The following is a 13,451-nucleotide window of genomic DNA, read 5'->3' as shown; positions in this document are numbered from 1 at the left end:
GTAGGTTATTGTATGATGTAGTAAAGGTATTCTAAAATCCTAAACAATGTTAAACCATGCCTAGTACATGAATGCTGCTTTAAAAAAAAATGTCCGAGTTTGGCTGGCATCCCACACGACCGCCAACCTCGGACTTCATTACATCCTGGCCAAAGTTTTATGAATATTATATATGGAATAAATGTCCATTTTAATAGCATCCTTTTTTTTTCATGGTTTTGGTCGAATGTACTTTATAGCATTAGACATTTTGGTAAAATAAATGTAAAGCAATAGTATAAGGCAATTTATACAGAGAGTAACAAATCTGGTATTACTGTAGGATTTCTGAAACATGCCCTCATATCTCGTTCCTCTTATTACAAATTGGATTTCTTTAAAATACACAGGAGATGTTCAAGATTCCATCCAAACACGGAAATATGAAGTAACTTCTAACATCTATACAATCTAAAAAAGAGAATAAATTATTTTGTAATTATTTTAGAATTCAGTTCTAATGACATTCCTAAGAATCTATGTACTGTAGTATATGTACTCTACTATATTATTTACACAAGTCTTTTTCTTGCTCCTCACAAGATATTAAATCGCTACAGTGTCTATATGTAGTTTTTTTGGCGAGTGAGTAGTTTGTATATAGTTTGAATAGAACAAGAGAAAATGCTTTTGAAGGAGATGGATATTTGTTTGTATTGTTTAAAATATCTGTCTATTGCCATTTTGTAGCATGGACATTAATTTCTGTTAGTATGATTTTCTTGCATAAATGTTAATAATCTTTCTGGGTACAAATAAAAAGTACAGTAACTTTCAAACTTATGCTTGTCTGACTACTCATACTTAAATTTCCTTACATCAGATCCCTTTTATCAGTACGACTGTTTTATTATTCCATTACCCTCTAATTTATCTCTTTATTTTGTACTGTTTAATTATGGTATTATATTGTCATCTTCCCTACTTCTCTAAACCCTTTAAATGCATATGCCAACTAAGTACTTTTAGACAGTGTAATAAATTTACTAAGAATCGTGGTTCGTCAAATTGATATTATTGTGTGAGTTTAGCCTGTTTACAAAATCCAAACACGGATGTAAAAACTTGATCCAAATAGAAATATACAGCCAACATGCAAACAAAAGTCAATGGACCATCAAACCAACTCACAAGTACTTTCCATAGAAATGAATACAACGCATGTATTTTTTAAGATATATATTTAAACACAGAGCAACTTGGACTAGAAGAGAAGAATCAAATAGATCTGTCTGTGAGCAGCATTTTCTGCAGATCAGGGAACATGGTTGACAGGGTCCCATGACTAAAACATTATTCTTCCCTAACATGTCAGCCCAGGTTAGGGATTTCTGTGGAAGTATGGACCCCCCAATAAAAGGGGGTATATACAGAGAACTTGGACGTTTAATCAAATTGCTCCATGTTAAGTATTATTTATAAATGTTAGCTGATTTATTGAACATAAAGAAAACATAGATACTATGGGGTCATTCAGATCTTATCGCTGCTGTGCATTTCACTGAAAATTATTGCCAATTCAAGATGGCTAAAACAATGGAAGTTATTAAAAAATATATTTTTTATTATATGAATAAAGCATCATTTTTCAAAGTTAAAAAGCTTTTAATTATTATTTTATATTTTTTATAATTTTCTTTTCCTTTACAATTTTGACTTTTTGTTATCATAATTGTCAGTGACGTGCGTTGGGGTGAGGCAGGTGAGGCAGAGCCTTTCCTCTCATACTAACGTTTGCACCAGAGTTTTGACTATATAAAGTATATAAAAAATACAAAGAATATGTTTGAAATATCTTCTTTGCATTATTCTAATAATTTTTATAGCCATAACTCTAGAGTGAAAAGGTTATGGCAGGTGAGGCAGTGCTTATATTTTCCACACATCTTTAATCAAAACTCACCAAATTTCCAGGAGTTTATACTGCTGCACCTGTGTATAATGCCCAGATGTACCCTTTGGCTAATATATTGTGTGTAAATCCTGCTCTGGTGCTAGTCAATGCCTCCTGAGCCATTTAGCTCTCTGCATATCCCTGATTATTATTTTATTTACTAGTTACCAGTAGAGATGAGCGCCTGAAATTTTTCGGGTTTTGTGTTTTGGTTTTGGGTTCGGTTCCGCGGCCGTGTTTTGGGTTCGACCGCGTTTTGGCAAAACCTCACCGAATTTTTTTTGTCGGATTCGGGTGTGTTTTGAATTCGGGTGTTTTTTTCAAAAAACCCTAAAAAACAGCTTAAATCATAGAATTTGGGGGTCATTTTGATCCCATATTATTATTAACCTCAAAAACCATAATTTCCACTCATTTTCAGTCTATTCTGAATACCTCACACCTCACAATATTATTTTTAGTCCTAAAATTTGCACCGAGGTCGCTGGATGACTAAGCTAAGCGACCCTAGTGGCCGACACAAACACCTGGCCCATCTAGGAGTGGCACTGCAGTGTCACGCAGGATGTCCTTTCCAAAAAACCCTCCCCAAACAGCACATGACGCAAAGAAAAAAAGAGGCGCAATGAGGTAGCTGACTGTGTGAGTAAGATAAGCGACCCTAGTGGCCGACACAAACACCGGGCCCATCTAGGAGTGGCACTGCAGTGTCACGCAGGATGGCCCTTCCAAAAAACCCTCCCCAAACAGCACATGACGCAAAGAAAAAAAGAGGCGCAATGAGGTAGCTGACTGTGTGAGTAAGATAAGCGACCCTAGTGGCCGACACAAACACCGGGCCCATTTAGGAGTGTCACTGCAGTGTCACGCAGGATGTCCCTTCCAAAAAACCCTCCCCAAACAGCACATGACGCAAAGAAAATAAGAGGCGCAATGAGGTAGCTGTGTGAGTAAGATTAGCGACCCTAGTGGCCGACACAAACACCGGGCCCATCTAGGAGTGGCACTGCAGTGTCACGCAGGATGTCCCTTCCAAAAAACCCTCCCCAAACAGCACATGACGCAAAGAAAAAAAGAGGCGCAATGAGGTAGCTGTGTGAGTAAGATTAGCGACCCTAGTGGCCGACACAAACACCGGGCCCATTTAGGAGTGTCACTGCAGTGTCACGCAGGATGTCCCTTCCAAAAAACCCTCCCCAAACAGCACATGACGCAAAGAAAATAAGAGGCGCAAAGAGGTAGCTGTGTGAGTAAGATTAGCGACCCTAGTGGCCGACACAAACACCGGGCCCATTTAGGAGTGTCACTGCAGTGTCACGCAGGATGTCCCTTCCAAAAAACCCTCCCCAAACAGCACATGACGCAAAGAAAATAAGAGGCGCAATGAGGTAGCTGTGTGAGTAAGATTAGCGACCCTAGTGGCCGACACAAACACCGGGCCCATTTAGGAGTGGCACTGCAGTGTCACGCAGGATGTCCCTTCCAAAAAACCCTCCCCAAACAGCACATGACGCAAAGAAAATAAGAGGCGCAATGAGGTAGCTGTGTGAGTAAGATTAGCGACCCTAGTGGCCGACACAAACACCGGGCCCATTTAGGAGTGGCACTGCAGTGTCACGCAGGATGTCCCTTCCAAAAAACCCTCCCCAAACAGCACATGACGCAAAGAAAAAAAGAGGCGCAATGAGGTAGCTGTGTGAGTAAGATTAGCGACCCTAGTGGCCAACACAAACACCGTGCCCATCTAGGAGTGGCACTGCAGTGTCACGCAGGATGGCCCTTCCAAAAAACACTCCCCAAACAGCACATGACGCAAAGAAAAAAAGGGGCGCAATGAGGTAGCTGTGTGAGTAAGATTAGCGACCCAAGTGGCCGACACAAACACCGGGCCCATCTAGGAGTGGCACTGCAGTGTCACGCAGGATGGCCCTTCCAAAAAACACTCCCCAAACAGCACATGACGCAAAGAAAAAAAGAGGCGCAATGAGGTAGCTGTGTGAGTAAGATTAGCGACCCTAGTGGCCGACACAAACACCGGGCCCATCTAGGAGTGGCACTGCAGTGTCACGCAGGATGGCCCTTCCAAAAAACACTCCCCAAACAGCACATGACGCAAAGAAAAAAAGAGGCGCAATGAGGTAGCTGACTGTGTGAGTAAGATAAGCGACCCTAGTGGCCGACACAAACACCGGGCCCATTTAGGAGTGGCACTGCAGTGTCACGCAGGATGTCCCTTCCAAAAAACCCTCCCCAAACAGCACATGACGCAAAGAAAAATAAAAGAAAAAAGAGGTGCAAGATGGAATTGTCCTTGGGCCCTCCCACCCACCCTTATGTTGTATAAACAAAACAGGACATGCACACTTTAACCAACCCATCATTTCAGTGACAGGGTCTGCCACACGACTGTGACTGATATGACGGGTTGGTTTGGACCCCCCCCAAAAAAGAAGCAATTAATCTCTCCTTGCACAAACTGGCTCTACAGAGGCAAGATGTCCACCTCATCATCATCCTCCGATATATCACCGTGTTCATCCCCCTCCTCACAGATTATCAATTCGTCCCCACTGGAATCCACCATCTCAGCTCCCTGTGTACTTTGTGGAGGCAATTGCTGCTGGTCAATGTCTCCGCGGAGGAATTGATTATAATTCATTTTAATGAACATCATCTTCTCCACATTTTCTGGATGTAACCTCGTACGCCGATTGCTGACAAGGTGAGCGGCGGCACTAAACACTCTTTCGGAGTACACACTTGTGGGAGGGCAACTTAGGTAGAATAAAGCCAGTTTGTGCAATGGCCTCCAAATTGCCTCTTTTTCCAGCCAGTATAAGTATGGACTGTGTGACGTGCCTACTTGGATGCGTCACTCATATAATCCTCCACCATTCTTTCAATGGTGAGAGAATCATATGCAGTGACAGTAGACGACATGTCCGTAATCGTTGTCAGGTCCTTCAGTCCGGACCAGATGTCAGCATCAGCAGTCGCTCCAGACTGCCCTGCATCACCGCCAGCGGGTGGGCTCGGAATTCTGAGCCTTTTCCTCGCACCCCCAGTTGCGGGAGAATGTGAAGGAGGAGATGTTGACAGGTCGCGTTCCGCTTGACTTGACAATTTTCTCACCAGCAGGTCTTTCAACCCCAGCAGACTTGTGTCTGCCGGAAAGAGAGATCCAAGGTAGGCTTTAAATCTAGGATCGAGCACGGTGGCCAAAATGTAGTGCTCTGATTTCAACAGATTGACCACCCGTGAATCCTTGTTAAGCGAATTAAGGGCTCCATCCACAAGTCCCACATGCCTAGCGGAATCGCTCCGTGTTAGCTCCTCCTTCAATGTCTCCAGCTTCTTCTGCAAAAGCCTGATGAGGGGAATGACCTGACTCAGGCTGGCAGTGTCTGAACTGACTTCACGTGTGGCAAGTTCAAAGGGCAGCAGAACCTTGCACAACGTTGAAATCATTCTCCACTGCGCTTGAGACAGGTGCATTCCACCTCCTATATCGTGCTCAATTGTATAGGCTTGAATGGCCTTTTGCTGCTCCTCCAACCTCTGAAGCATATAGAGAGTTGAATTCCACCTCGTTACCACTTCTTGCTTCAGATGATGGCAGGGCAGGTTCAGTAGTTTTTGGTGGTGCTCCAGTCTTCTGTATGTGGTGCCTGTACGCCGAAAGTGTCCCGCAATTCTTCTGGCCACCGACAGCATCTCTTGCACGCCCCTGTCGTTTTTTAAATAATTCTGCACCACCAAATTCAAGGTATGTGCAAAACATGGGACGTGCTGGAATTTGCCCATATTTAATGCACACACAATATTGCTGGCGTTGTCCGATGCCACAAATCCACAGGAGAGTCCAATTGGGGTAAGCCATTCCGCGATAATCTTCCTCAGTTGCCGTAAGAGGTTTTCAGCTGTGTGCGTATTCTGGAAACCGGTGATACAAAGCGTAGCCTGCCTAGGAAAGAGTTGGCGTTTGCGAGATGCTGCTACTGGTGCTGCCGCTGCTGTTCTTGCGGCGGGAGTCCATACATCTACCCAGTGGGCTGTCACAGTCATATAGTCCTGACCCTGCCCTGCTCCACTTGTCCACATGTCCGTGGTTAAGTGGACATTGGGTACAGCTGCATTTTTTAGGACACTGGTGACTCTTTTTCTGAGGTCTGTGTAAATTTTCGGTATCGCCTGCCTAGAGAAATGGAACCTAGATGGTATTTGGTACCAGGGACACAGTACCTCCAACAAGTCTCTAGTTGGCTCTGCAGTAATGATGGATACCGGAACCACGGTTCTCACCACCCAGGATGCCAAGGCCTCAGTTATCCGCTTTGCAGTAGGATGACTGCTGTGATATTTCATCTTCCTCGCAAAGGACTGTTGGACAGTCAATTGCTTGGTGGAAGTAGTAAAAGTGGTCTTACGACTTCCCCTCTGGGATGACCATCGACTCCCAGCAGCAACAACAGCAGCGCCAGCAGCAGTAGGCGTTACACGCAAGGATGCATCGGAGGAATCCCAGGCAGGAGAGGAATCGTCAGAATTGCCAGTGACATGGCCTGCAGGACTATTGGCATTCCTGGGGAAGGAGGAAATTGACACTGAGGGAGTTGGTGGGGTGGTTTGCGTGAGCTTGGTTACAAGAGGAAGGGATTTACTGGTCAGTGGACTGCTTCCGCTGTCACCCAAAGTTTTTGAACTTGTCACTGACTTATTATGAATGCGCTGCAGGTGACGTATAAGGGAGGATGTTCCGAGGTGGTTAACGTCCTTACCCCTACTTATTACAGCTTGACAAAGGGAACACACGGCTTGACACCTGTTGTCCGCATTTCTGTTGAAATACCTCCACACCGAAGAGCTGATTTTTTTGGTATTTTCACCAGGCATGTCAACGGCCATATTCCTCCCACGGACAACAGGTGTCTCCCCGGGTGCCTGACTTAAACAAATCACCTCACCATCAGAATCCTCCTGGTCAATTTCCTCCCCAGCGCCAGCAACACCCATATCCTCCTCATCCTGGTGTACTTCAACACTGACATCTTCAATCTGACTATCAGGAACTGGACTGCGGGTGCTTCTTCCAGCACTTGCAGGGGGCGTGCAAATGGTGGAAGGCGCATGCTCTTCACGTCCAGTGTTGGGAAGGTCAGGCATCGCAACCGACACAATTGGACTCTCCTTGTGGATTTGGGATTTCGAAGAACGCACAGTTCTTTGCGGTGCTACTGCTTTTGCCAGCTTGAGTCTTTTCATTTTTCTAGCGAGAGGCTGAGTGCCTCCATCCTCATGTGAAGCTGAACCACTAGCCATGAACATAGGCCAGGGCCTCAGCCGTTCCTTGCCACTCCGTGTGGTAAATGGCATATTGGCAAGTTTACGCTTCTCCTCCGACAATTTTATTTTAGATTTTGGAGTCCTTTTTTTACTGATATTTGGTGTTTTGGATTTGACATGCTCTGTACTATGACATTGGGCATCGGCCTTGGCAGACGACGTTGCTGGCATTTCATCGTCTCGGCCATGACTAGTGGCAGCAGCTTCAGCACGAGGTGGAAGTGGATCTTGATCTTTCCCTAATTTTGGAACCTCAACATTTTTGTTCTCCATATTTTAATAGGCACAACTAAAAGGCACCTCAGGTAAACAATGGAGATGGATGGATACTAGTATACAATTATGGACGGACTGCCGAGTGCCGACACAGAGGTAGCTACAGCCGTGAACTACCGTACTGTACTGTGTCTGCTGCTAATATAGACTGGTTGATAAAGAGATGTAGTAGTATGTATGTATAAAGAAGAAAGAAAAAAAAACCACGGGTAGGTGGTATACAATTATGGACGGACTGCCGAGTGCCGACACAGAGGTAGCTACAGCCGTGAACTACCGTACTGTACTGTGTCTGCTGCTAATATAGACTGGTTGATAAAGAGATGTAGTAGTATGTATGTATAAAGAAGAAAGAAAAAAAAACCACGGGTAGGTGGTATACAATTATGGACGGACTGCCGAGTGCCGACACAGAGGTAGCTACAGCCGTGAACTACCGTACTGTACTGTGTCTGCTGCTAATATAGACTGGTTGATAAAGAGATGTAGTAGTATGTATGTATAAAGAAGAAAGAAAAAAAAACCTCGGGTAGGTGGTATACAATTATGGACGGACTGCCGAGTGCCGACACAGAGGTAGCTACAGCCGTGGACTACCATACTGTACTGTGTCTGCTGCTAATATAGACTGGTTGATAAAGAGATGTAGTAGTATGTATGTATAAAGAAGAAAGAAAAAAAAACCACGGGTAGGTGGTATACAATTATGGATGGACTGCCGAGTGCCGACACAGAGGTAGCTACAGCCGTGAACTACCGTACTGTACTGTGTCTGCTGCTAATATAGACTGGTTGATAAAGAGATGTAGTAGTATGTATGTATAAAGAAGAAAGAAAAAAATAAACCTCGGGTAGGTGGTATACAATTATGGACGGACTGCCGAGTGCCGACACAGAGGTAGCTACAGCCGTGGACTACCGTACTGTACTGTGTCTGCTGCTAATATAGACTGGTTGATAAAGAGATGTAGTAGTATGTATGTATAAAGAAGAAAGAAAAAAAAACCACGGGTAGGTGGTATACAATTATGGACGGGCTGCCGAGTGCCGACACAGAGGTAGCTACAGCCGTGAACTACCGTACTGTGTCTGCTGCTAATATAGACTGGTTGATAAAGAGATGTAGTAGTATGTATGTATAAAGAAGAAAGAAAAAAAAACCACGGGTAGGTGGTATACAATTATGGACGGACTGCCGAGTGCCGACACAGAGGTAGCTACAGCCGTGAACTACCGTACTGTGTCTGCTGCTAATATAGACCGGTTGATAAAGAGATGTAGTAGTATGTATGTATAAAGAAGAAAGAAAAAAAAACCACGGGTAGGTGGTATACAATTATGGACGGACTGCTGAGTGCCGACACAGAGGTAGCTACAGCCGTGAACTACCGTACTGTACTGTGTCTGCTGCTAATATAGACTGGTTGATAAAGAGATGTAGTAGTATGTATGTATAAAGAAGAAAGAAAAAAAAACCACGGGTAGGTGGTATACAATTATGGACGGACTGTCGAGTGCCGACACAGAGGTAGCTACAGCCGTGAACTACCGTACTGTACTGTGTCTGCTGCTAATATAGACTGGTTGATAAAGAGATGTAGTAGTATGTATGTATAAAGAAGAAAGAAAAAAAAAACACGGGTAGGTGGTATACAATTATGGACGGACAGCCGAGTGCCGACACAGAGGTAGCTACAGCCGTGAACTACCGTACTGTGTCTGCTGCTAATATAGACTGGTTGATAAAGAGATGTAGTAGTATGTATGTATAAAGAAGAAAGAAAAAAAAACCACGGGTAGGTGGTATACAATTATGGACGGACTGCCGAGTGCCGACACAGAGGTAGCTACAGCCGTGAACTACCGTACTGTACTGTGTCTGCTGCTAATATAGACTGGTTGATAAAGAGATGTAGTAGTATGTATGTATAAAGAAGAAAGAAAAAAAAACCACGGGTAGGTGGTATACAATTATGGACGGACTGCCGAGTGCCGACACAGAGGTAGCTACAGCCGTGAACTACCGTACTGTGTCTGCTGCTAATATAGACTGGTTGATAAAGAGATGTAGTAGTATGTATGTATAAAGAAGAAAGAAAAAAAAACCTCGGGTAGGTGGTATACAATTATGGACGGACTGCCGAGTGCCGACACAGAGGTAGCTACAGCCGTGAACTACCGTACTGTGTCTGCTGCGACTGGATGATAAATAATGATATAAAAAATATATATATATCACTACTGCAGCCGGACAGGTATATATTATATAATGACGGACCTGCTGGACACTGTCTGTCAGCAGAATGAGTTTTTTATAGAATAAAAAAAAAAACACCACACAAGTGAAGTCACACGACGAGTGTTTAACTTTTTCAGGCAATCACACAATATAGTATACTACTAACTATACTGGTGGTCAGTGTGGTCAGGTCACTGGTCAGTCACACCGGCAGTGGCACTCCTGCAGCAAAAGTGTGCACTGTTTAATTTTAATATAATATGTACTCCTGGCTCCTGCTATAACCTATAACTATTAACTGGCACTGCAGTGCTCCCCAGTCTCCCCCACAATTATAAGCTGTGTGAGCTGAGCACAGTCAGATATATATACATAGATGATGCAGCACACTGGGCTGAGCAGTGCACACAGATATGGTATGTGACTGAGTCACTGTGTGTATCGTTTTTTTCAGGCAGAGAACGGATATATTAAATAAAACTGCACTGTCTGGTGGTCACTGTGGTCAGTCACTAGTAAACTCTGCACTCTCTACACTTCTACAGTACTCCTAAGCTCCAGTAAATCAGGTCAATCTCTCTCTCTCTCTTCTAATCTAAATGGAGAGGACGCCAGCCACGTCCTCTCCCTATCAATCTCAATGCACGTGTGAAAATGGCGGCGACGCGCGGCTCCTTATATAGAATCCGAGTCTCGCGAGAATCCGACAGCGTCATGATGACGTTCGGGCGCGCTCGGGTTAACCGAGCAAGGCGGGAAGATCCGAGTCGCTCGGACCCGTGAAAAAAAAACATGAAGTTCGTGCGGGTTCGGATTCAGAGAAACCGAACCCGCTCATCTCTAGTTACCAGTCCATCAAACTGATGGAACAACATAATTGTAATATCAGATCATTTGAATTTCTCCACTGGGAAGCGTCATCTAGTGGCCGCCGGTGCGCAAAACACTTGAATTCCCTCCATAGAGGTGATGAACAGCATTAGCCTTATATTATTTAAGATTAACATTTATTTTATATACACACATATATAACACCAGCATGCTCATTTGCTACTTACAATTGGGAACAAAACAGTAATAAAACAAAACTGGGCAATAACAGACAGATAAACATGCATTAGTAGAACAGAAAGAGCAAATCTGGGCTTTCCGTCCCAATCAGTTACAATGAACACTCCAGGTGCAGTAACAAGTTATTATGTTTCTGGCCAGCACCAACAGGGCCACCAAATAACATGATAAATTGCAGAAATAATTGTTTTTTTTTAATCATACTCATGCTGTACATATTGGCCCTCATTCCGAGTTGTTCGCTCGGTAAAAATCTTCGCATCACAGCGATTTTCCGTTTAATGCGCAAGCGCAATGTCCGCACTGCGACTGCGCCAAGTAAATTTGCTATGCAGTTAGGATTTTTACTCACGGCTTTTTCATCGTTCTGGCGATCGTAATGTGATTGACAGGAAATGGGTGTTACTGGGCGGAAACAGGCCGTTTTATTGGCGTGTGGGAAAAAACGCTACCGTTTCCGGAAAAAACGCAGGAGTGGCCAGAGAAACGGAGGAGTGTTTGGGCGAACGCTGGGTGTGTTTGTGACGTCAAACCAGGGACGACAAGCACTGAACTGATCGCAGATGCCGAGTAAGTCTGGAGCTACTCAGAAACTGCTACGAGGTGTGTAATCGCAATATTGCGAATACATCGTTCGCATTTTTAAGATGCTAAGATTCACTCCCAGTAGGCGGCGGCTTAGCCTGAGCAAATCTGCTAAAATCCGCTTGCGAGCGAACAACTCGGAATGAGGGCCATAATTTTGGTTCCAGGATTCTGACGTTCCATCAAAATGCAAAAAGTTATTGTAGACCTTGTGGTGCCTAGGGAGAATGTTTCTTTTGCCCCCACCCCTTCAAAACAGGGACAGTGTGTGCCCAGGCTTGCGTAAAAAATGTAGTGCCATGGCTTCATGGGGAGGGGGCGAGGCCGCAGAATAGTACACTGCACAATACTGTCCGTTAGTCACATTACCCCACACAGTAGTACCTCTTATACACATTATGCCATGTTAGAGCCCCATACTTGCATTACACCACAGTAGAGCAGAGCCCCTTATACATATTACACCAGGTAGAGCAACTTTTATGCACATTACACCAGGTAGAGCCCCTTTATGCATGTTACACAAGTAGCGCTCCATACACACATTATGCCAGGTAGAGCCCCTTACACACATTGCTCCAGGTAGAGCCCAATACACACATTGCATTAGGTAGAGCCCCTTACACATGTTGTGCCAGGTAGAGTCCCCTTACAGATGTTGTGCCAGGCAGAGCCCCTTACACATGTTACACCAATTAGATCCCATATATGGAGAGAAATAGTGTGTTTGTCTGTGGGTCCCCTGGCTCCTGATCATCTATGCGGCTGCTTCAGACCTAGCTTCCGCCCAATGTGAAGCTGGGCGGAAGTCAGTAGCGGGATGCACCCAGCTGGAGATGGACAGCACAGTGGAGGCAGCAGGCAGGCACTGGTGGGGTGACCACAGCCACACCCTTGGGCAGCCACCCTGCTTGCCCGCACCTAAAACTGCCACTGTTTATTGTTATACATTCTGTTGTGAGATGAAAGACAAAACATCCCAACACATTTCTTGGTCATTCTGCCTTTCAATGGCTTATATGTGCTTTAGAAGACACTATGACTGAGGTTCAATTGTTGTGGGCACCCCCTACTGGGCGCACTAACCACTTCCCTAGACTGGTCTATTCCGGTGCATTTAAGCATGTCAATACTAATGGGCGCCTGAACAGAGAAAAAATTGAATTGCTCCTTTGGGCACCTATTTGTATAGATGCCCGGGGTGTCTGGTCAGGATCTTGGCGTTCAAGATCCCAACAGTCAGAATACCGATGCTGGAATCCCAGACACTCAGAATACCGCTGCCGGGATACCAACATGGATCGCAATGCTGGTGCCGGAATCCCGAATACTGGGATCCTGAACACATTTCTGCAGGTACTTCACAGAGGTAAGTCTCTGGGGGACAGGATGGTAGGTTTAGGCTGTGGGGAGAAGGTTAGGGTTAGGCTGCAGGGGTGGAAGGTTAGGCTGCAGTGGTGGAGGGTTATGGTGAGGCACCAACAGAGAGGGTTAAGGTTAAGCTGCGTTAGAGGCAAAGTTAGGATTAGGCACCACCGGGGAGGGTTACAGTTAGGTTGCATGCTAGGGAGGGTTAGATTTAGGCTGTGGGGAGGGGGGTTAGGGTACGTAGGGGAGAGGAACAGCATACTTACCAAGTGCAAGGATCCTGATTCCATCCAATGCCCAGCAGGGGGCGCCCACAATAATTGAATTGCCACCTATGTGAAACATGTAATAAACATGATTACAAAAGTAAAGATCTCAGGGGGGTAATTCATACCTGATCGCCAGGCTACGTTTTCTCACAGTCTGCGATCAGGTCCGAACTGCGCATGCACATGCACTGCAATGCCCAGGCGCAACCAGAGGAGGATTTACCTAGTGATGAGCACCGGAAATTTTTCGGGTTTTGTGTTTTGGTTTTGGGTTCGGTTCCGCGGCCGTGTTTTGGGTTCGAACGCGTTTTGGCAAAACCTCACCGAATTTTTTTTGTCGGATTCCGGTGTGTTTTGGATTCTGGTG

The sequence above is a fragment of the Pseudophryne corroboree genome, chromosome 2, assembly GCF_028390025.1.
Source record: "Pseudophryne corroboree isolate aPseCor3 chromosome 2, aPseCor3.hap2, whole genome shotgun sequence".
Classification (NCBI taxonomy): domain Eukaryota; kingdom Metazoa; phylum Chordata; class Amphibia; order Anura; family Myobatrachidae; genus Pseudophryne; species Pseudophryne corroboree.
Note: the sequence above shows the minus strand (reverse complement) of the source record.